Consider the following 24,639-nt stretch of genomic DNA (forward strand, 5'->3'; position numbering starts at 1 on the left):
ACTCTCTATTCAAACATACTTGTTTACCAGACATAAGGGAGCCTTAACCGCTTATTTGGGAGGGAGGTATGTGACCTACGTGCCTCCAGCACCTCCAGGCATGGCCATTGGGTACATATCCAGAGATCGGTGTAGCACCACTTGATTGGACTCTATTGATCAGGGTGATCAAACCCTGATCGATTGGTTGGTAATAATCAAGAGACCGCCCAAAAGGGGACGTAGAGAGGAAACATAGGACCACACAGGAAAGATCAATCTGGAATATGGGGAGCTTTAAGCTGTCCGGATCACCAACAACCTGTCCTGGTCCCCCCATGCCAACAGTACAGTTAAAAAAGCCCACCAACGCTTCTACTTTCTCAGAGGACTAAGGAAATTTGGCATGTCAGCTGAGATTCTCACCAACTTTTACAGATGCACCATAGAAAGCATTCTTTCTGATTGTATCACAGCTTGGTATGGCTCCTGCTCTGTCCAAGACCGCAAGGAACTACAAAAGGTTGTGAATGTAGCCCAGCCCGTCACGCAAACCAGCCTCCCATCCATTGACTCTGTCTACACTTCCCGCTGCCTCGGAAAAGCAGCCAACTCAAGGACCCCAAGCACCTCGGACATTCTCTCTTCCACCTTCTTCCGTCAGGAAAAAGATACAGAAGTCTGAGGTCACGTACCAACCGACTCAAGAACAGCTTCTTCCCTGCTGCTGTCAGACTTTTGAATGGACCTACCTCACACTAAATTGATCTTTCTCTACACCCTAGCTATGACTAACACTACATTCTGCACTCTCTCCTTTCCTTCTCTGAATGGTATGCTTTGTATAGCGCGCAAGGAACAATACTTTTTACTGGATACTAATACATGTGACAATAATAAATCAAAATCAAGGGTTATACAGGAAAGGTGAAGGGTGAGGTGCTGGGAGTTGACGGTAACAGAAAATAGGTCAAGGATGATGGAGGAAAGATCAAGGATCACGGATGAGAAGTCAGGGTGACTGTTGGGCAGTTCCAGTGTGCTGGGGGGATGACCAATGAGTCATGGTGGGTAAGGTGAATAATTCAGTGGCGGGAGTTTGCTGGGGTGGATAGAAGGTCTAACTCCTTTAAATTCTCTAACAATGGTCTTTCTCTACACCCTAGCTCTGGGCGGCACGGTGGCACAATGGTTAGCACTGCTACCTCACAGCGCCAGAGACCCGGGTTCGATTCCCGGCTTGGGTCACTGTCTGTGTGGAGTTTGTATGTTCTCCCCGTGTCTGCATGGGTTTCCTCCGGGGAGGGAGGAGTGCTGGGCTGGAGTGGGTGGGGTGGGGTGGGTGGGGGTTAGAGTGTCACCAAAGGTAGGGTAGGCACGATAGAGCAACACACCAGGCAGGCCGCGGCACCATCATTGCATCCAGATTCCAGCGAGAGTAATCTTACAAAGGTCCGTGTGTAAGTGTCAGCAGATCCAGAGATTACAAATTCCTCACAAACTGCCAAACTAATGCTGCTGAATGGGGGAAAGGTGGATGCTGATTTCAGGTGCCATTCGGCCCCACTGGGTAGCAGCGGGGTTGGCGACTTCCTGGCCGTCCCTGCCGCGTGATTGGCCAAGGCCCTCGTCTCTGCGTATCCAATTGGCTGGCTGCCATGTGACTGCATGTGCCCAACTGCTCCGCCTCCAGGTGGCAGTGCCGTGCACCTTCGGTCCTACCATCGGAATCCTGAACGTGAGAAGATTTCGCCCAAAGTGTGCATTTAGGGTTATCTCGTTTGTTGCTGCCTCCTATTTTTCGATTGAGAAGCAGCAGGTTACAGAATGGCTTTCTTATATTGGGCACGTGCGGAGAAATTAATTCACATAATGCTGAACATAGAATCATAGAATCCTACAGTGCAGAAGGAGGCCGTTCGGCCCATCGAGTCTGCACCAACCACAATCCCACCCAGGCCCTATCCCCATAACCCTATGCATTTGCCCTCGCTAGTTCCCCTGACACTAAGGGGCAATTTAACATGGCCAATCCACCTAACCCACACATCTTTGGACTGTGGGAGGAAACCGGAGCACCCGGAGGAAACCCACGCAGACACGGAGAGAATGTGCAAACTCCACACAGACAGTGATCCGAGCCGGGAATCGAACCCGGGTCCCTGGCAGTGTGAGGCAGCAGTGTTAACCGCTGTGCCACTGTGCCGTTATCAATGAAACTGGGTCCCGGGGGTAAAAGGGTTGTGGGTCATGCAGGTAGCAAGAAACAGCTTTCAGTCGACTATATTCTCTCTATGTGTCAATATCAATTTGATTGACTCTGGCACCTGGCTTACAATAATGTCACGCCTTTACTTTGCAAAAACCCATTAGACATTATTGTTTTATGATCAATAATCCTGAAACATTTGTTTCCTCGGCACAGCTATTGCTTTCACCAGTACGTTTAAAAAACATAATTAAGTTCCTGTGATAAAGCCAGTCCAGTTTCAATGCCAAAAACACTCTCCTCCTCAGTCCCTTTCTCTAAGCAGGATGGGCAGGAGCAGGAAGAAACAGCTATGGTCAGAATTATTGGAATAAATTACACAGGAACCTGAGCCCATTCATCAAAGTTTTGTTTACTATCGTGTGACAAAAGTGTCTGCTGCTGAGCACTCAATTAATCAGCTTAAGAAGCAACAAAATGGCTCATTTTCTCAGGCGAAGTGTGTTTGTGGACGGGTTTCAAGGTCAACTCCTGATAATTATAGCAGCAGAAACAGGAGCAGCCTGGAAACAAATCTGCTCCAAACAGACTGGCCGGAGAGATGCAAGTGGCAAATGTGCCAAAAATGCTGCCTGTGTATTCCCTGCAACATTTCACAGACTCCAAAGAACAAAGAACAGTACAGCAAAGGAACAGGCCCTTCGGCCCTCCAAGCCTACGCCAATCACGTTGTCCTATCTTGACCTATCTAGTTAGCACTGCTGCCTCACAGCGCCAGGGACCCAGGTTCGATTCCTGGCTTGGGTCACTGTCTGTGTGGAGTTTGCATGTTCTCCCCGTGTCTGCATGGGTTTCCTCCGGGTGCTCCGGTTTCCTCCCACAATCCGAAAGACGTGCTGGTTAGGTGCATTGGCCGTGCTAAATTCTCCCTTAGTGTACCCCAACAGGCGTTGGAGTGTGGCGATGAGGGGATTTTCACAGTAACTTCATTGCAGTGTTAATGTAAGCCTACTTTTGACACTAATAAATAAACTTTAAACTTTAATCTGGCTGTCCCAAAGCAATGTACAGCCAATGAGAACTTTTGAAGTGTAGTCCCTGTTGTAATATAGGAAACATGAAAGTCCACATGTGCACAGTAAAACCTACAAGCAGCAATGAGGTGAAAGACCAGAGAATCTATTTTGGCGGTATCGGTTGAGGGATAAATGCACACCGGGGAGAATTTTCCTATTCTTCTTTGAAGCATCCCTGATTCTAGTCTAATGGCGGTCCTTCAGAGTGAGGAAAATGCTTGCCATGGAATCCTAGAGTAGAGATAGAGAGAAAAAGGGGGTGAGAATAAGAGGGAGGGTAAACGCAGTGGAAGGTAGAGGAGGTGGTAAAGGGAAAGTAAAAGGCTAAGGGAGAAACGAAAGAAATCCAAAAACCACACCCCACGTCAGCAGTCAGTTATTGGTCAGTCAGTCGGTCAGTCCATGGTCAATGAAAGGCTCTGACCCTTCTTAAGCTTTCTTCTTGTTCACATGTCATCGCTCTTTATCATTTGTCCTGCTTCAACACCAGCTACACCAGTGGTTCCCAAACCTTTTTCACTGGGCCGCACTTTCGGAATAAAAATTTGCTCGCGCCACACCGAATTTTTTATTGATAAGAAATACATTTAAAAAAAAACAACTCCTAGCAGTGCTTGATTCATAACATAGAACACAACTACTTTATAATACGATCATGGGACCATCCAGAAAGTATAAAACAATGCTTGTTTAAACCATGTTTAAATGTTTCTTTGATTGTCCTTGAATCTTCCCGCCACACTTGCCATCCTCTCTCGCCAGTGTGGCGTGCCGCACCCTTTGGGAACCACTGAGCTACACCTTGGTGAAGCAGAGCTTGCCATCATGGGTGGTCTAGTGCACTCCCTTCCCAGTTGTTGGGGGGGCAAAGCCAATCTTCTTCAGTCCATAATGGTCACTTCCACCGAGCCTGCCATTTGCACTCAGATTCTCAATGCCAGCTACTGCCCTCAGAACAACACCCCTTTTGTTGCCCACTGCTTCTCCCTCTTAACATGCACACTGTGCTAAGCTGCCGTACACATCTTTGGAACTCTTCAAGAGGGAATACATGAACTTATTCCCATTCCTCCTGCAGGACAAGCTGGAACACAGTCAAGGGTTAACCTCAAAGAATGGTCCTCTTTAACTTTCTGCTGGGACCTTAGATTCTCTGAACTGAGGGATCTTCTGGTTCAAGAAAGTCACCAGATCTTGCTCCTTGGACTGCCCACAACTGAAGTGAGAAGACAGAAATAACTATTGCCCCATTTCTGTGAACAGGTCGAGCCTGCATCTTTTGCCACTTGGGGAAAACCACACGAACATAAAAATAGTGAGAGTTCTCATAATGAATTTTCATTCCAATTTCAGTCATATATCCTAGACATTATGGAGGAGCCATTGTTAATATGGCAGAGGGCACACATTGTACAGATTGAGTGCATGTACACCACGTGCCATATTGGAGCATTAAGCATCCATTTTAAACCCACTAAACAAGCACAGCAAGATGCATTTTCTGGTGTTCCTGGACCAGGTACATACTGCCTTTATCAACTAAACCAAAGGAAGAGGGGGGAGATCTCATAGAGGGGAGGATCTCATAGAGACTTATAAAATTCTAACAGGACTAGACAGGGTAGATGCAGGGAGATGTTCCCGATGGTGGGGGAGTCCAGAACCAGGGGTCACAGTCTGAGGATTCGGGGCAGACCATTTAGGATGGAGGTGAGGAGACATTTCTTCACCCAATGAGTGGTGAGCCTGTGGAATTCATTACCACAGGAGGTAGTTGATGCCGAAACATTGAATGTATTCAAGAGGCGGCTGGATATAGCACTTGGGGTGAATGGGATCAAAGGTTATGGGGAGAAAGCAGGATTAGGCTATTGAGTTTGATGATCAGCCATGATCGTGATGAATGGCAGAGCAGGCTCGAAGGGCCGAATGCCCTCCTCCTGCTCCTATCTTCTATGTTTTTATGTTAAGAGCCCTGTAATTACGCAGGATGAGTTAGTGACAGAAACGTGTATTGATTATTCACGATATTCTTTACTAACAATGGCACTTACCAGCTTTAGCCATTTTGACTCAGCAACTAATAACTAATGTAGAGATCAGTGGAATACACATTATTGTAGAACTTAAGGAATTATTTTTCACATTATGTTCACAGAATCATCAAATACTACAGTGCAGAAGAGGCCCTTCGGCCCATCGAGTCCGCACCGACGCATGAAAGGCCCTGACCTGCCCACCTAATCCCACTTACCAGCACTTGGCCCATAGCCTTGAATGTTATGGTGTGCCAAGTACTCATCCAGGTACTTCTTAAAGGATGTGAGGCATCCCGCCTCCACCACCCTCCCAGGGAGTGCATTCCAGACCGTCACCACCCTCTGAGTAAAATAATTGTTTCTCAAATCCCACCCTAAACCTCCCACCCCTCACTTTTAACTTGTGTCCCCTCTGTAACTGACCTCGTTACATTAAAGGGTGTACAGTCTCGAATCTTCAGGGAAATGAAAGTAGGCGAGGCTCTGTTTAGTGATCTAAAGGATAGCATAAACTTGAACTGTGTCTAATTTACTGGAGCAGTGTGAAGGTTATCTTGTTATCTCTAATCCCTTGTCAGTTATACCATTCCCCCCTCCCTGGCAAAGTATGCGCAACCTTGGATTAATTTTCAAGCATCACCTCGGGTTCACTGCCCTCATCTTCTCCACGACCGAAACATTGCCCGCCTCCACCTCATACCAACCTGTCAATGCTGAAACCCTCATCTGGACTCTTGTCACCTCTCGACTGGAATACTTACAGTGCTGCACTAAACTCGGAATATCGATCAGCCACTCCTGGTGATTGGCACCTGGTTGGCCAGTACATCCAATTACAAATCTTTGTCCTTGTCTTCAAGTTCCTCCACAGCTTTGATCCCTCTTACTTTTGCCACATTCATAGAATCATAGAATCCCAACAGTGCAGAAGAAGGCCATTCGGTCCATTGAGTCTGCACCGTCCACAATCCTACCCAGCCCTTATCCCCGTAGCCTCACCTATTTACCCTACTAATCCCTAAGGGGCAATTCAGCATGGCCAATCAACCGAACCCGCACATCTTTTGGACTGTGGGAGGAAACCGGAGGAAACCCACGCAGACACGGGGAGAATGTACAAACTGCACACAGACAGTGACCCAAGCCGAGAATCACACCTGGGTCCCTGGCGCTGTGAGGCAGCGGTGCTAACCACTGTGCCACCGTGCCGCCCATCTTACTCTTACCTCTGCCACATTCTCCAGCCTCGCGTCACTCCTGTGCTCTTCAGCTCTTTATTTCTGTCCTTCCTGTACCCCAGTTGTGTTGGCAGAGATTACAGTCACCTCAGCCATATTTCCTAACCTTCCGTCAGCTCCGCTAACCTATCTCCCATGGCTTGTTGTCCATTTCCCCTTCTCTGTCAAGTGCTTTGGAATATTTTGTGTTTTCAAATAAATGCAAATCATCATTGCCGTGGTTACCCTGGTACTCAAAATGCAGTAAAATATGGTTCAAAGAATTATGGGCAAGTTATCTTTGCATCTCTCTTGGGGAAAATGACGAACAACATTTATTGGAAAGCCATGAATGTTCAAACTCCAAAGCTTAAGAGAAGCAGCCAATGTGGATTTAGTAAATTATTCTGATAAGTCTACTAAAATTAATCACTTAAAAATGCTGAGGCTTGAAGCATGTCGATGTAAATTGAGTACACAACTGAGGACTCTCAAACAAATAAGACTATAGATTGCCAGAATTTATTCCCTCTCTCCAGAAGCAACAGCGAAAGGCAGTGGGATTGGGTAGCATGCGTAGGGCAGTGCGAGTTGTAATAGGAGTTCAAGGGGCGGCACAGTGGCACAGTGGTTAGCGCTGCTGCCTCACTGCGCCAGGAACCCGGGTTCAATTCCCTGCTTGGGTCACTGTCTGTGTGGAGTTTGCACGTTCTCCCCGTGTCTGCATGGGTTTCCTCCAGTTTCCTCCCACAGTCCAAAAGATGTGCAGGTTAGGTGGATTGGCCAGGCTAAACTGCCCCTAGTGTCAGGGGGATTAGCAGGGTAAATATGTGGGGTTACAGGAATAGGGCCTGGGTGGGATTGTGGTCAGTGCAGACTCGATGGGCCGAATGGCCTCCTTCAGCACTGTATGGTGGCACAGTGGTTAGCACTGCTGCCTCACAGCGCCAGGGACCTGGGTTCGATTCCTGGCTTGGGTCACTGTCTGTGTTGAGTTTGTACATTCTCCTCGAGTCTGCGTGGGTTTCCTCCGGCTGCTCCGGTTTTTTCCACAGTCTGAAAGACGTGCTGGTTAGGTGCATTGGCCGTGCTAAATTCTCCCTCGGTGTACCCGAACAGGCGCCGGAGTGTGGCAGCTAGGGGATTTTCACAGTAACTTCACTGCAGTGGGTGGAGGTTAGGAACAGGAAGGGGTCGGTAACTTTGCTGGGTGTTTTCTATAGGCCGCCCAATAGTAACAGAGATGTTGAGGAGCAGATGGGGAAACAGATCCTGGAGAGATGTAGGAATAACAGAGTTGTCGTGATGGGAGATTTTAATTTCCCAAACATAGATTGGAATATCCCTAGGGCTAGGGGTTTGGATGGAGAGGAGTTTGTTAGGTGTGTCCAGGAGAGTTTCCTGACACAGTATGTGGATAAGCCTACTAGAGGAGAGGCTGTACTTGATCTGGTGCTGGCTAATGAACCTGGACAGGTGGAGGATCTCTCGGTGGGTGAGCAGCTTGGGGATAGCGATCATAATTCTATCTCCTTCACGATAGCATTGGAAAGAGATAGGATTAGGCAGGCTAGGAAAGTGTTTCTCTGGAGTAAAGGGAAATACAGTGTCATCAGGGAGGAAATTAGACGGGTAAATTGGAAGGAGGCATTCTTGGGGAAAAGTACCGAAGGAAAGTGGAGGATTTTCAAGGAATGTTTGTCTGGAGCTCTGCATGACAACGTTCCGATGAGACAGGGGGGTGTTGGTAGGGTACGGGAACCGTGGTGCACGAAGGTTGTGATGAACCTGGTGAATAAGAAAAGAGAGGCGTACAGAAGGTTCAGAGAGCTAGGAGGTGTTAAGGATTTAGAGGAGTATACGGGATGTAGGAAGGAGCTTAAGAAGGAAATTAGGAGAGTGAGAAGGGGTCATGAGAAGACCTTGGCGGGTAAGATTAAGGAGAATCCCAAGGCTTTCTACAAATATGTCAAGAGTAAAAGGATGAGATGTGAAGGCATAGGACCCTTAAAAGGTGAAGGGGGAAAAGTTTGTGCGGAACCGTTAGAAATGGCAGAGCTGCTTAATGAATACTTTACCTCGGTATTCACGGTGGAAAGGGATCTGGGTGGTTGTACTGCTGGTTTGCGGTGGACAGAAAGGATCGAGCATGTGGACATAAAGAAAAAGGATGTGTTGGAACTATTGAATGGCATCAAGGTTGGTAAGTCGCCGGGACCGGATGGGATGTACCCCAGGTTACTGTGGGAGGCGAGGGAGGAGATTGCGGAGCCTTTGGCGATGATCTTTGCATCGTCGATGGAGACGGGAGAGGTTCCGGAGGATTGGAGGATTGCAGATGTGGTCCCTGTATTCAAGAAAGGGAACAGGGACAGCCCGGGAAATTACCGACCGGTGAGTCTAACCTCAATGGTTGGTAAGTTGATGGAGAGGATCCTGAGAGACAGGATTTATGATCATCTAGAGAAGTTTAGTATGATCAAAAGTAGTCAGCACGGCTTTGTCAAGGGCAAGTCGTGCCTTACGAGCCTGGTTGAGTTCTTTGAAAATGTGACCAAACACATTGACGAAGGAAGAGCGGTGGATGTGGTCTATATGGACTTCAGCAAGGCGTTCGATAAGGTCCCCCATGCAAGACTTCTTGAGAAAGTGAGAGGGCATGGGATCCAAGGGGCTGTTGCCTTGTGGATCCAGAACTGGCTTGCCTGCAGAAGGCAGAGAGTGGCTGTGGAGGGGTCTTTCTCTGCATGGAGGTCAGTGACCAGTGGAGTGCCCCAGGGATCTGTTCTGGGACCCTTGCTGTTTGTCATTTTCATAAATGACCTGGATGAGGAAGTGGAGGGATGGGTTGGTAAGTTTGCTGACGACACCAAGGTAGGTGGTGTTGTGGATAGTTTGGAGGGATGTCATAAGTTGCAGCGAGACATAGATAGAATGCAAGACTGGGCGGAGAAGTGGCAGATGGACTTCAACCCGGATAAGTGTGTAGTGATCCATTTTGGCAGATCCAATGGGATGAAGCAGCAGTATAATATGAAGGGTACCATTCTTAGCAGTGTAGAGGATCAGAAGGACCTTGGGGTCCGGGTCCATAGGACTCTTAAATCGGCCTCGCAGGTGGAGGATGCGGTCAAGAAGGCGTACGGCGTACTAGCCTTCATTAATCGAGGGATTGAGTTTAGGAGTCGGGAGATAATGCTGCAGCTTTATAGGACCCTGGTTAGACCCCACTTGGAGTACTGCGCGCAGTTCTGGTCACCTCATTACAGGAAAGATGTTGAAGCCATTGAAAGGGTGCAGAGGAGATTTACAAGGATGTTGCCTGGATTGGGGGGCATGCCTTATGAGGATAGGTTGAGGGAGCTTGGTCTCTTCTCCCTGGAGAGACGAAGGATGAGAGGTGACCTGATAGAGGTTTACAAGGTGTTGAGAGGTCTGGATAGGGTAGACTCTCAGAGGCTATTTCCAAGGGCTGAAATGGTTGCTATGAGAGGACACAGGTTTAAGGTGCTGGGGGGTAGGTACAGAGGAGATGTCAGGGGTAAGTTTTTCACTCAGAGGGTGGTGGGTGAGTGGAATCGGCTGACGTCGGTGGTGGTGGAGGCAAACCCGTTGGGGTCTTTTAAGAGACTTCTGGATGAGTACATGGGATTTAATGGGATTGAGGGCTATAGATAGGCCTAGAGGTAGGGATATGATCAGCGCAACTTGTGGGCCGAAGGGCCTGTTTGTGCTGTGGCTTTCTATGTTCTATGTTCTATGCAGTGTTAATGTAAGCCAACTTGTGACACTGATAAATTAACTTAGGGATTCTGAATACATAACCCAAGTGGCGGAACAAACATAATTAAAATAACAAATGCAGCATCAGCGTGCGGTGGGGGGGATGTCACACACCAAATCGGCGGCAAGGTGGTTAGCACTGCTGCCTCACAGTGCCAGGGACCTGGGTTCAATTCCGGCCTTGGGTCACTGTCTGTGGGGAGTCTGCACGTTCTCCCCGTGTCTGCGTGGGTTTCCTCCAGGTGCTCCGGTTTCTTCCCACAATTCAAAAGATGTGCGGGTTAGGTGGATTGGCCTTTAACCTGGTGTTGTTAAACTTCTTACTATGCTAAATTGCCCAGGGGGATTAGCTCGGGTAAATGCATGGGGATGGGGCCTGGGTGGGATTGTGGTCGGTGCAGACTCGATGGGCCGAATGGCCTCCTTCTGCACTGTAGGGATTCTATGATTCAATTCTGTGAAATCACGAAGCTTGCTGGTTGGACCCTGACCCTCCAAGATTACACTGTTCTTGCTATTGTTGTTAAACTGCTGCTAGGACAGGAGACCGGTGTCAGATAGGATTCTGTAAATAAGTGGAGCTCTCCCTTCCAATGTTGCTGCAACAAGAACTCTGGTTCCCAATGGTACCTGAATGGAACATGTTTCTGGGTTTTTGAACTAGCTGAGGAGGATAGTGGGCCGGAGAGGGGAGGAACAGTAAGGGCAGGAAGATAACATGAGAGCATGAAGCCAAAAACCTTGTTTACAATTTCATGCATCCCACTCCTGTGCCCCGAGGGCAGAATTTAATCACTGACTGAACACACTGTATTCTCTAAGGGGATAATTATTACCAACATTATTCAAAATACTAACCTTTTGTTGTTAGTGCCTTTTATGTCCCAGTTCGCTCATATGGGAGGGCTGGGCACAACCCTCCCATATGAACGACCAAATAGAATAGTTGGAGCACACACAAATCCTGACTGCAGGGGGCACTCATACCCTATTCAGTGACAGGAGCCATGAACAAGGGGTGCTGCTTGCTGTGACTGGCACGTGGCAAATGCTGAGATTCTATATCCTTGAGTTTTTGTTTTCCATATAACACAGAAACAAAGCCTCCATGAGAATCAGGGGAACCAGAATAACGAAAATAGACCCAAAGGAATTGAATCTTGCAATTAAACTGCCCAAATGATCTGAAGTTAAAATCAGAATATTGACGTGCACACTTCCTTAAATTTATGATCCCTCTTAATTCTCCACTTTCATTATTTACCTCCGCTATTTCTTTTTTTAGATCCCCAGTCACATCCACATCCTGAGTTCTGGCTGTGTGCTATTCCCCAGTGGATGAAACAGACAGATGACCTGCATCAAATCCTGTATCAGCGTCGCTCACACACTGGTCCAGGAGGAATACCAGAGCACATTTTGACACACGCATTTTTGTCTACAACCTCACCTTAATTGCTCACCACCTACCAATGATAGCCTCGAAAAGATTGAGAACTCACTGTGCACGGAACGCTAGGCACAGACCCAATTCCTATCACTCCAATGTGCTGTCATAACTGTGCCACCTTCCCTCTAGAGTCCTTGAAGTTTCTCTTATAAAACAAGGCAAAGCAAACATATGCAAACATTGCATTGAATCCTCCTGAGTCATTTCTTTGTTACCAAATGTTCTGCTTCTTTTCTTCCCCTCCCAGAGGTCCCCAACCATCAAAGATGCTAATCTTTAGCTAATTCAATTCACTGCAAGTAACAGCACGAAATGGCTGTGTTAATCGCACACAAATCCCAAAAACAGACCAGTAACGCTACAGACCTGTGCTCCTGAACTAACTTGAGCCAACCTATCACAGCAAATCTATGTTTTGTATTTATTTTTCTTTTTGCCTCCTCTGCATTTTCAGCAACGCATTGCAAAATTCAGATTGCAATAAATCTCCACAACCAATCAGAAACAGTGGTAGCCATTGATGTGGAGATGCCGGTGTTGGACTGGGGTGGGGCACAGTAAGGAGTCTCACAACACCAGGTTAAAGTCCAACAGGTTTATTTGCTATCACGAGCTTTCGGAACGCTGCTCTTTCATCCACTCACCTGCGGAAGGGGCAGCGCTCCGAAAGCTCATGATTCCAAATAAACTTGTTGGACTTTTACCTGGTGTTGTGAGACTTCTTATGATCAGAAGCGGGTCCTCCAAGTTATAAGTCAATGCAAATCAGGTGCAAACATATACCAGGAAGGCAGAAAATCGAATCTTGGGCATTGTTGGTAAGGTCAGCATTTGTTGGCAATCCCTAGTCGCCATACAGGAAGTGCTGGACACTTTCCCAGGTATCAAAAGGCCCATTTACAAAAAGCATGATAAACCCAACCCAACCAATTACCATCCTATTGCCTCTCCCAATCATCAGTGAAGTGGATGGAGGGAGTTTCACCTCCGAATTATCAAAGCTTCTTCGCTACCTACAAGACCACAAGTCAGGATTGTGATGGAATATACGCCACATTTGGATGGCTGGAGCTGCGACATCATTTGAAAAGCTCGACACCATGCAGGACAAAGCATTCAGTTTGATTGGTACCCAATTCACTCGCTTAAACATGCACTCCCTTCACCATCAGCCGAGTATGGCTGTCACATGTCCAACCTATAGGATGCACTTCATTCAGCATGTCAGCAAGACTTCCTCTGCAGCATATCCTAACTTCATCACCTAGAAGGTCATCACTTGGGTTCATGTCACTCTACATGTAACCCCCACCATGTGGCCTGGGTTTGCAAAATCCTACTAACTGTCCTACATAGAACATAGAACATTACAGCACAGTACAGTCCCTTCGCCCCCTCTACGTTGCGCCGACCTGTGAAACCAATCTAAAGCCCATCTAACCTACACTATTCCAATATCATCCATATGTTTATCCAATGACCATTTAAATGTCCTTAATGTTGGCGAGTCCACTACTATTGCAGGCAGGGCATTCCACGCCCTTACTACTCTGAGTAAAGAACTTACCTCTGACATCTGTCCTATATCTATCACCCCTCAATTTAAAGCTATGTCCCCTCGTGCTAGCCATCACCATCCGAGGAAAAAGGCTCTCACTGTCCACCCTATCTAATCCTCTGATCATCTTGTATGCCTCTATTAAGTCACCTCTTAACCTTCTTCTCTCTGACGAAAACAGCCTCAAGTCCAGCCTTTCCTCATAAGACCTTCCCATCATGCCAGGCAACATCCTGGTAAATCTCCTCTGCACCCTTTCCAATGCTCCCACGTCCTTCCTATAATGCGGCGACCAGAACTGTACGCAATACTCCAAGTGTGGCCGCACCAGAGTTTTGTACAGTTTGTCCAGTTAGCTTAACGTCTGTAGTTGGGAAAATGCTGGAATCCATCATTAAAGAAGAAATAGCAGGCCATCTGGATAAGAATGGTTCAATCAAGCAGACGCAGCATGGATTCATGAGAGGAAAGTCGTGTTTGACGAACTTACTGGATTTTTATGAAGATGTGACTAGTGTGGTTGTCGGAGGGGAACCGGTAGATGTGTTTTTGGATTTCCAAAAGGCATTCGATAAGGTGCCTCACAAAAGGTTGCTGCAGAAGATTGGGGCACACGGAGTTGGGGGTAGGGTGTTAGTGTGGATTGGGGATTGGCTATCCAACAGGAAGCTTTTCTGGTTGGCAGATGGTGACTAGTGGCGTGCCGCAGGGATCGGTACTGGGGCCTCAACTGTTTACTATTTACATAGATGAACTGGAGGAGGGGACTGAGGATAGGGTAACAAAGTTTGCTGACGACACGAAGATAAGTAGGAAAGTGAATTGCGTGGAGAAAGCGGAAGGTCTGCAGAGAGATTTGGACAGGCTGAGTGAGTGGGCGAGGATCTGGCAGATGGAGTATAACATTGGCAAATGCGAGGTTATTCACTTTGGAAGAAATAATAGCAAATTGGATTATTATTTAAATGGAAAAAAATTACAACATGCGACTGTGCAAAGGGACCTGGGGGTCCTTGTGCATGAGTCGCAAAAACTCAGTCTGCAGGTGCAACAGGTGATCAAGAAGGCAAATGGGATGTTGGCATTTATCGCGAGGGGGATAGAATATAAAAGCAGAGAAGTCTTGCTGCATCTGTACAAGGCATTGGTGAGGCTGCAGCTGGAATACTGTGTGCAGTTTTGGTCCCTTACTTGCGAAAGGATATATTGTCCTTGGAGGGAGTGCAGAGAAGGTTCACCAGGTTGATACTGGAGATGAGGGGGGTAGATTATGAGGAGAGATTGAGCAGATTAGGTTTGTACTCGTTGGAGTTTAGAAGGCTGAGGGGTGATCTTATAGAGGCATGTAAGATAATGAAGGGGCTGGATAGGGTAGAAGTGGAGAGATTCTTTCCACTTAGAAAGGAAACCAGAACTAGAGGGCACAGCCTCAAAATAAAGGGGGGTCAGTTTAGGACAGAGTTGAAGAGGAACTTCTTCTCTCAGAGGGTGGTGAATCTCTGGAATTCTCTGCCCATTGAAGTGGTGGAGGCTACCTTGATGAATATGTTTAAATCATGGAGAGATGGATTCCTGATCGGTAAGGGAATTAAGGGTTATGGGGAGCAGGCGGGTAAGTGGAACTGATCCACTTCAGATCAGCCATGATCTTATTGAATGGCGGGGCAGGCTCGAGGGGCTAGATGGCCTACTCCTGCTCCTATTTCTTATGTTCTTATGTCCTGGCTTGAGACAATTCACACCTCTTTAACCTGTATTTACCCCTCTCTCCACTCACACTTTCTGTACCTGTAAAGACTTGATTACCTGTAAAGACTCGCATTCGAACCATTCTTCACATTCCAATCTGTAATTATCTTGTAATTGTGTCTTTGCCTCTATATGCCGTGCTTGTGAACCCACCTTTCCACTCACCTGATGAAGGAGCAGCGCTCTGAAAGCTCGTGCTACCAAATAAACCTGTTGGACTTTAACCTGGTGTGAGACTTCTTACTGTGCCCACCCCAGTCCAACGGCGGCATCTCCGCATCACACCTAGAAGAAGGGCAGCAGTCGTGTGGGAACACCATCACCTCCTCCTAGTTCCCCAAGTCATACATCATCCAGTCTTGAACAGATTTGTCATTGGGTCAAAATCATGGAATTCGCTACTTTGCATTGCTGTTGGAGTACCTTCACCACATGGACTTCAGTGTTTCAAGAAGGTGGCACACCAGCACTTTCTCTGTGGCAACTAGGGATTGGCAACAAATGTTGACCTTCCAACAATGTACAAGAATCAATTTTTCTTCTGCCTTCCTGGTATCTGTTTGCACCGAATTTGATTTGATTTTTGGATTTGATTTATTATTGTCACATGTATTAGTATACGGTAAAAAGTATTGTTTCTTGCATGCTGTACAGACAAAGCATACCGTTCATAGAGAAGGAAAAGAGAGAGTGCAGAACGTAGTGTTACAGTCATAGCTAGGGTGTAGAGAAAGATCAACTTAATGCGAGGTAGGTCCATTCAAAAGTCTGATGGCAGCAGGGAAGAAGCTGTTCCTGAGTCGGTTGGTACGTGACCTCAGACTTTTGTATCTTTTTCCCGATGGAAGAAGGTGGAAGAGAGAATGTCTGGGCTGTGTGGGGTCCTTAATTATGTTGGCGGCTTTGCTGAGGCAGTGGGGACTGTAGACAGAGTCAACGGATGGGAGGCTGGTTTGCGTGATGGATTGGGCTGCATTCACGACCTTTTGTAGTTTCTTGCGGTTTTGGGCAGAGCAGGAGCCATACCAAGCTGTGATACAACCAGAAAGAATGCTTTCTATGGTGCATCTGTAAAAGTTGCATCGACTTATAAGTTAGAGGACCTGTTTCTAATTGGTTGCGGAGATTCATTACAGCCGGCATTTTGCAATTCGTTGCTGAAAAAATACAGAGGAAGCAAAAAGAAAAAAAACCCAAATCATATTTTTTTCCTGCAATGCGACAGCCATGCAATGAGGGAGTGAATGTTTGAAAATCTGGCCTTTCACTTTGACAGTAGATGTGTAGCCGGGTTGTATAAATAATTCAATTACCTTTCAGTCGCTGCCTGTAACAAAGCCAAACATTTTCATCAGTCTATTTGTGCTTTCAGTTTCAGTGCAATAGTTGGGAAGCAAATTTGACCATAAGCTCGATAATCAGCTTTGATCAGTAGTGCAGAATGGATGTGTACAGATGTAGGGGCTGCTGCAAAGAGGCACCTGCAGGTTCTGCATGGGCAGTTTATTCTCACTGGAATGACGGAGGTTGAGGGGCGACCTGATAGAAGTCTACAAGATTATGATGGGCATGGACAGAGTGGATAGTCAGAAGCTTTTTCCCAGGGTGGAAGAGTCAATTACTAGGGAGCATAGGTCTAAGGTGCGAGCGGCAAGGTTTAAAGATGTACGAGGCAAGTTTTTTTACACAAAGGGTGGTGGGTGCCTGGAACTCGCTGCCGGGGGAGGGAGTGGCAGCAAATACAATAGTGACTTTTAAGGGGCGTCTTGACAAATACATGAATAGGATGGGAATAGAGGGATATGGTCCCCGGAAGGGTAGGGGGTTTTAGTTCAGTCGGGCAGCATGGTCGGTGCAGGCTTGGAGGGCCGAAGGGCCTGTTCCTGTGCTGTAATTTTCTTTTGTTCCAGGCACCCACCACCCTCTGTGTAAAAACTTGCCTCGTACATCTCCTTTAAACCTTGTCCCTTTAGTTGCTTAACGGTTTTGAGGCACATTTTCTCGTTGGCTACCATGGGGGTAGAACCACCTCGTCCACACATTCCTCACTCCACCTTTTGGCTGTATTTCTCTGACCAGAGTTTCCTTTGATTTGATTGATTATTGTCACATGTATTAGTATACAGTGAAAGGTATTGTTTCTTGCGTGCTATACAGACAAAGCATGCTGTTCATAGAGAAGGAAAGGAGAGAGTGCAGAATGTAGTGTTACAGTCATAGCTAGGGTGTAGAGAAAGATCAACTTAATGCGAGGTAGGTCCATTCAAAAGTCTGATGGCAGCAGGGAAGAAGCTGTTCTTGAGTCGGTTGGTACGTGACCTCAGACTTTTGTATCTTTTTTCCCAATGGAAGAAGAGAGAATACCCGGGGTGCGTGGGGTCCTTAATTATGCTGGCTGCTTTTCCGAGGCAGTGGGAAGTGTAGACAGAGTCAATGGATGGGAGGCTGGTTTGAGTGATGGGGCTTTGTTCACGACCAACCTCTTCTCATAGCTAATGCCCTCCATACCAGGCAACATCCTGGTAAATCTTTTCTGTAGCCTCTCCAAAGCCTCCACATCCTTCTGGTAGTGTGGCGACCAGAATTGAACACTATATTCCAAGTGCGGCCTAACTAAGGATCTATAAAGCTGCAACATGACTTGCCAATTTTTAAACGCAATGCCCCGGCCAATGAAGGCAAGCATGCCGTATGCCTTCTTGACTGCCTTCTCCACCTGCGTTGCCACTTTCATTGACCTGTGTACCTGTACACCCAGATCCCTCTGCCTATCAATGCTCTTAACGGTTCTGCCATTTACTGTATATTTCCTATCTTTATTAGATTTTCCAAAATGCATTACCTCACATTTGTCCGGATTAAACTCCATCTGCCATCTCTCTGCCCAAGTCTCCAATCGATCTATATCCTGCTGTATCCTCTGATGGTCGTCATCGCTTTCCGCAAATCCACCAACCTTTGTGTGGTCCGCAAACTTACTAATCAAACCAGTTACATTTTCCTCCAAATCATTTATATATATATCACGAACAGCAAAGGTCCCAGTACTGATCCCTGAGGAACGCCACTTGTCACAAGCCTCCATTCAGAAACACACCATTCCACTGCTACCCTCTGTCTTCTATGGCCGAGTCAGTTCTGTATTCACTTTGCCAGCTCACCTCTGATCCCATGCGACTTCACCTTCTGCACCAAGGGTCCTTGTCAAAGGCCTTACTGAAGTCCATGTAGACAACATCCACTGCCCTACCCTCAATCATCTTCGTCACTTCCTCGAAAAACTCGATCAAGTTAGTGAGACATGACCCCCCCTTCATGAAACCATGTTGCCTCTCGCTAATACATCCACTTATTTCCAAGTGGGAGTAAATCCTGTCTTGAAGAATCCTCTCCAATAATTTCCCTACCACTGACATCAGGCTCACCGGCCTGTAATTACCTGGTTTATACTTGCTACCCTTCTTAAACAAAGGAACAACATTGGTTATTCTCCAGTTCTCTGGGACCTCCCCTGTAGCCAGTGAGGATACAAAGATTTCTCTTAAGGCCCCAGCAATTTCCTCCCTTGCCTCTCTCAGTATTTTGGGGTATATCCCATCAGGCCCTAGGGACTTGTCCACCTTAATATTTCTCAAGAATCCCAATACGTCCTCCTTTTTGATCTCAACATGACTCAAACTATCTACACACCCTTTCCCAAATTCATCATCCACCAAGTCCTTCTCTTTGGTGAATACTGACACAAAGTACTCATTTAATACCTCGCCCATTTCCTCTGGCTCCATGCATAGATTCCCTCCCCTGTCCTTCAGAGGACTAACCCTCTCCATGGCTACCCTTTTGCTCTTTATGTATGTATAGAAAGCCTTGGGATTTTCCTTAATCCTGCTGGCCAATGATTTTACGTGACCCCTTCTGGCCCTCCTTGCTTAAGTTTCTTTCTTTCTACCCTTTGCAGTTTCTTGCGGTCTTGGGCAGAGCAGGAGCCATACCAAGCTGTGATACAACCAGAAAGAATGCTTTCTATGGTGCATCCGTAAACGTTGGAGAGAGTCGCAGTGGACATACCAAATTTCCTTAGTCTTCTGAGAAAGTAGAGGCGTTGGTGGGCTTTCTTAACTATAGTGTTGGCATGGGGGGGACCAGGACAGGGTGCTGGTGATCTGGACACCTAAAAACTTGAAGCTCTCGTCCCCATTGATGTAGACAGGGGCATGTTCTCCACTACGCTTCCTGAAGTTGATGACTATCTCCTTCGTTTTGTTGACCTACCTCAGGTGAGGTGAAAAAATATGTTTTAAATTCTCCCAGTTTGCTGAGTGTGATTGATTGAACCAGACAAAGAAGGCCTGTTAAATTTTCAATCGCCCGAGGGCCAGATAGTTAAGATTCTGATGCTAGGATCGTGTGGCATTTCTGACATCCAACATTGCCTTGCAGCAAAGACACATAATAGGTTGCAAGACATGTTTCCATCATTTTCATCGTTTGGTAATGCACCCAACTACCGATGGGCAGCGTACATATTCCAGACGCAACATTGCCTCCAGCAGGACTTCAGGGAAGGAGCTTCAGATGTCCGCACTCTGGTGCAACAGGAGAATATTTGGCCCTGCTAACTGTGATGTGAAATCAGTGTCAACATTAACATTCAGTGGAAACACTTCCAATCTCATTTTTCTCAATCCGAAAGCAGTCAACTGACAGTTGTGCACCGACCTGAATCCACTTTAAATGGGCGCTACCTACTCCTTCACAGACTTCGGGGGGAGGCTGTTAAAATATGCAAATCAAAAATCTATGATCATGATCTATGATGATCTATATGGGCGGCACGGTGGCACAGTGGTTGGCACTGCTGCCTCACAACGCCAGGGACCCGGGTTCAATTCCTGGCCTCGGGTCACTGTCTGTGCGAAGTCTGCACATTCTCCCCGTGTCTGCGTGGGTTTCCTCCGGGTGACCGAAGTTAATTTGATTTTGTTTATTTGATTGGGGAAAGAAAGAGCTTCTGAAATAACTCCTCAGAGTCCAGGGTCCTTTCACCAGATTCCCTTTATTTGCAAACTCTATTCCACTCCAAGAATGCTCCAGGTACACAGTCAGAATCCGGAGTGCCAGTAGCCCTGACATTCCCATTTTTATATAGAGGTGAGGCTCCCTGATTGGACAGGCAATCATGACCTCAATCAGGGAACTCTTTCTTTCCCCAATCAAATAAACAAAATCAAATTAACTTCGGGACAACTCAAAAAGGGGCAGCTCCTTAAAAGGAGGGGAACCGCCCGAAACAAAAAACAAAGCAGAAAGGAAACTTAAACATCAAATTAAAATGTGATTAACGGGGTCAATAATACACCCCAGTCCCTGTGGTGCCCAGCGGGCATGGAAGGCTTCAACACTGCCCTCAGACACCGCATGCTCCCTTTCCAGGGACACCCGGCCGCGAATATAGCCGCGGTAGCGGGGCAGACAGTTGGGTTGGACGACCCCCTCGATCGCCCGCTGCCTGGACCTGTAGATGGCTTGCCTCACCAGGCCCAGGAGCAGGTACATGAAGAGGTCCTCCTCCTTCCCTGCCGCCCCCCCCACCTCCGCACTGGGTGCCCGTAGATCAGGAACGTGGGACTGAAGTGCAAACAAAACATCAACAAAGGGTTTTTGAGGAAACGGAAAAGGTTGTGCAGCCTCAATCAGGGAGCTCATACTCCAAGAGGCCAATCACATGGGCCTCCTTGAAGTCATCACCAGTTCCTCCTCCATAACCCAATTCCTCTCCGCCCTGGAAATGCCGCCGCTGCCTTTAAGTCGCACAAACCAGCCAACCAACTCTGCCATGCTCTGCCACCGCAGCACCGTGCCCCGACTGTTGGTGTTTGCAGTAGTTGCTGGGTTTGCTCCGGGGTTTCCGCCCTGTGAATATATGAGCAACACCATCTTTGTTGCAGAAAGCCACCTCCCTCCCTGTTGCTTGGCACTGGCATGGCACGGCAACACTCTGACCAGAATTTTACCGGCACGCCCACCGCTCCCCCCCAGCCCCCCCCCCCCCCCCAATTCTCCGTTGGCCTCGGACGGGATCGTACGAACCTCGGGCACACGTGCCAGTAAATTCCACCCTCTGATTCAGCGCTTACGCGTGCAGTGCTCTATCTAGGGGTGGCGTCGGCAACAACACAGTCTAATTTTAGCGGAAGAGACTAATCTGAAAACATTTCTCAATTGAGAGGGTAGAGCTTTTGACGGGTACCAACTGCTCCTCACCAAGAGAAATGGACAGCAAAGTGAAGGGTGAACGTTTATCCACAATTCTAAGTGGCTGAAAACTGTTGCAAATCTCGTCTGTGAATGAACTCCCTGACCAATTCCATAAAATGCCGTGAAATCGCTGAAGACTCGATTGGATGAATATCACAAATGGTGTCACGGTGTAACCATCACTGAATCCCCCATTGTCAACATCCTTGGGGATACCATTGACCAGAAACTCAACTGAACTCACCACATAAACACAATGGCTATCAGAGCAGATCAGAGACTAGAAATACTGCGGTGAGTAACTCACCTCCTGCCTCCCCAAAGCCTGTCCTCCATCTACAAGGCACAAATCAGGAGTGTAATGGAATACTCCCCACTTGCCTGGATGGGTGCAGCTCCAACAACACTCAAGAAGCTTGACACCATCCAGAACAAAGCAGCCCACTTGATTGCTACCCCTTCCACAAACATTCAATCCCTCCACCACCGACGCTCAGTAGCAGCAGTGTGTATTATCTACAAGATGCACTGCAGCAATTCACCAAAGAGCCTTAGACAGCACCTTCCAAACCCACGACCACTTCCATTTAGAAGGACAACAGCAGCAGGAACGCCATCACCTGCAGGTTCCCCTCCAAGTCACTCACCATCCTGACTTGGAAATGTATCGCCGTTCCTTCACAGTCACTCGGTCAAAATCGTGGAATTCCCTCCCTAACGGCATTGTGGGTCAACCCACAGAACATGGACTGCAGCGATTCATGAAGGCAGCTCACCACCACCTTCTCAAGGGGCAACTAGGGATGGGCAATAAATGCTGGCCCAGCCAGTGACAACCATGTCCCAGGAATGAATTATAGAAATGTACAAATGTGGCAAAATTACAATTGTCATAACAGAAATCACAATTTCTAAAATAACCAATGATAACCATGGCTAAAACCTTACATTCTGAGGACGGGCTGTGTCGAGTAGACTTCATTTCCTTTGAGTGTGGAAAATAAATGGGTGACCTAATGGGCATGATCAAAGTGATTAAAACATTTGATCGGTTAGGCAGAAAAATGGCATTTCCTATGATGAGGATGTCCAGGACGAGGAGAAATAACCTTAAAATTAAAGCGGGACCTTTTGGGGTGATGTTAGAAAACACTGAACACTCTCCCCCCAAATAAAACTACTGAGACTCGGAAGAAAGAGATAGAGAATCTGGTGAACTGGTGGGACGACAATAATCTCTCCCTCAATGTCAACAAAACGAAGGAGATTGTCATTGATTTCAGGAAGCGTAAAGGAGAACATGCCCCTGTCTACATCAATGGGAATTAAGTAGAAATGGTTGAGAGCTTCAGGTTTTAGGTGTCCAGATCACCAACAATCTGTCCTGGTCCCCCCCACACCGACACTATAGTTAAGAAAGCCCACCAATGCTTCTACTTTCTCAGAAGACTTAGGAAATTTGGTGTGTTAGCTACGACTCTCACCAACTTTTACAGATGCGCCATATTCTTTCTGGTTGTACCACAGCTTGGTATGGCTCCTGCTCTGCCCAAGACCACAAGGAAGTACAAAGGGTCGTGAACGAAGCCCAGTCCATCACTCAAACTAGCCTCCCATCCATTGACTCTGTCTACACTTCCCGCTGCCTTGGATAAACAGCCAGCATAATTAAGGACCCCACGCACCCCAGACATAATCTCTTCCACCTTATCCTGTTGGGATAAAGATAAAAACTCTAAGGACACGAACCAACCGACTCAAGAACAGCTCCTTCCCTGCTGCCACCAGACTTTTGAGTGGACTTACCTTGCATTAAGTTGCTCTTTCTCTACACCCTAGCTATGACTGTAACACTACATTCTGCACTCTCTCCTTTCCTTCTCTATGAACGGTATGCTTTGTCTGTATAGCGTGCAAGGAACAATACTTTTCATTGTGACACATGTGACAATAATAACAATAATAAATCAAATCGAATCAAAAATTTAAAAACTGAAAATGTCAGGTAAGTGGTAGCGGCCCTACCTCTGGGCCAGAGGCTCAACGTTCAAGCCCCACTTCAGGACGTGATGGCAACACAACATGTTTCTGAATATAGCCAAACGGGATTGACGAACAGCCCATAAATCCTTCCAATGCACCTGATGGAAGGCGGGAAGAGCGGGAGTCAGAGTTTCCTGGTCAGCAGAAGGCAATGGCAAGCCACTGCAATATTTTGCCAAGCATGAACCAATCCAATGAAAGTCCATGGTCACCAATGCCCCCTTAGGGCACAGTACCTGGAGGAGGAAAGGTATTATATTGGGGAGGCGATGGCCTAGTCTTATTATCACTAGACCGTTAATCCAGAAACTCAGCTAATGTTCTGGGGACATGGATTCGAATCCCACCACGGCAGTTGGTGGAATTTGAATTTAATTTTAAAAATCTGGAATGAGGAATCTACTGATGACCAGGAAACCATTGTCGATTGTCGGAAAAACCCATCTGGTTCACTAATGTCCTTTAGGGAAGGAAATCTGCCATTCTTACTTGGCTTATATGCGATTCCAGAGCCACAGCAATGTGGTTGACTCTCAACTGCCCTCTGAACAAGGGCAATTAAGGATGGTCAATAAATGCTGGCCTGCCAGCGACACCCATGTCCTACCAATGACTAAAAAAAAACTTAAAAGATGTGGAACTAAACCAGCTAAATTGAATTAAGTTACGGATCAGCTATGATCTAACTGATTGGTAGAATGGGCTGAATGGCCTACGTATTGCTAAATAATGGGAAAGGATGAATGCTCTAACTCACTTCCCTTCATGAAAAGATTGATTAATTGTCCGTTCTCTATCAAACCAAATTTGTATGCACATTTCTGAAGGAGCAGTTGATGGCTAGTGCTGCATGACAGATAACTTTTATGCTTTCTCCTTTCTGACCCAACTCAAATAACTCATTTTAATTGAATATGCAATATCCACATTAAGAGAAATTTTTGTCTTTTCTCGTGCCCTCTGCTACTTCCATGCAAAGCCAAGCCCAGCCTCCACCGTTAGAATGGCACTCTGAGGAATAAGAAGTTTATATTCTGGAAAGACAGTTCTCATTATATTTGGTGGCAAATTTGTAGAACGGATGTTTAATTATGCTTGTTGTCAGCGGAATGGAAGTTACTTTAATAATGAATTAACATAGGAAAGAATGTCCTCATTATAGTCCCTTCATAGGCGTGTGCAGGTTGAGTTAAGCTTCCGCATGGAAGTGTTTCTCTTGGCAAAATTAATCCCTCCTCCGCAGTGTGCGGCCCCCGTGCTCATCTCAACAGATTGTCT

The 24,639-nt window shown here is 46.9% G+C and overlaps 1 protein-coding gene across 1 annotated transcript in view; it reads right to left on the reverse strand.

The window, feature by feature from the left end:
* Positions 1–24,639, reverse strand: part of fbxl16 (F-box and leucine-rich repeat protein 16) — a 138,804-nt gene that overhangs the window by 13,218 nt on the left and 100,947 nt on the right. The gene's annotated exons all lie outside the window — the stretch shown is intronic.

This window comes from Mustelus asterias, chromosome 23, assembly GCF_964213995.1.
Source record: "Mustelus asterias chromosome 23, sMusAst1.hap1.1, whole genome shotgun sequence".
In the NCBI taxonomy this organism is placed as follows: domain Eukaryota; kingdom Metazoa; phylum Chordata; class Chondrichthyes; order Carcharhiniformes; family Triakidae; genus Mustelus; species Mustelus asterias.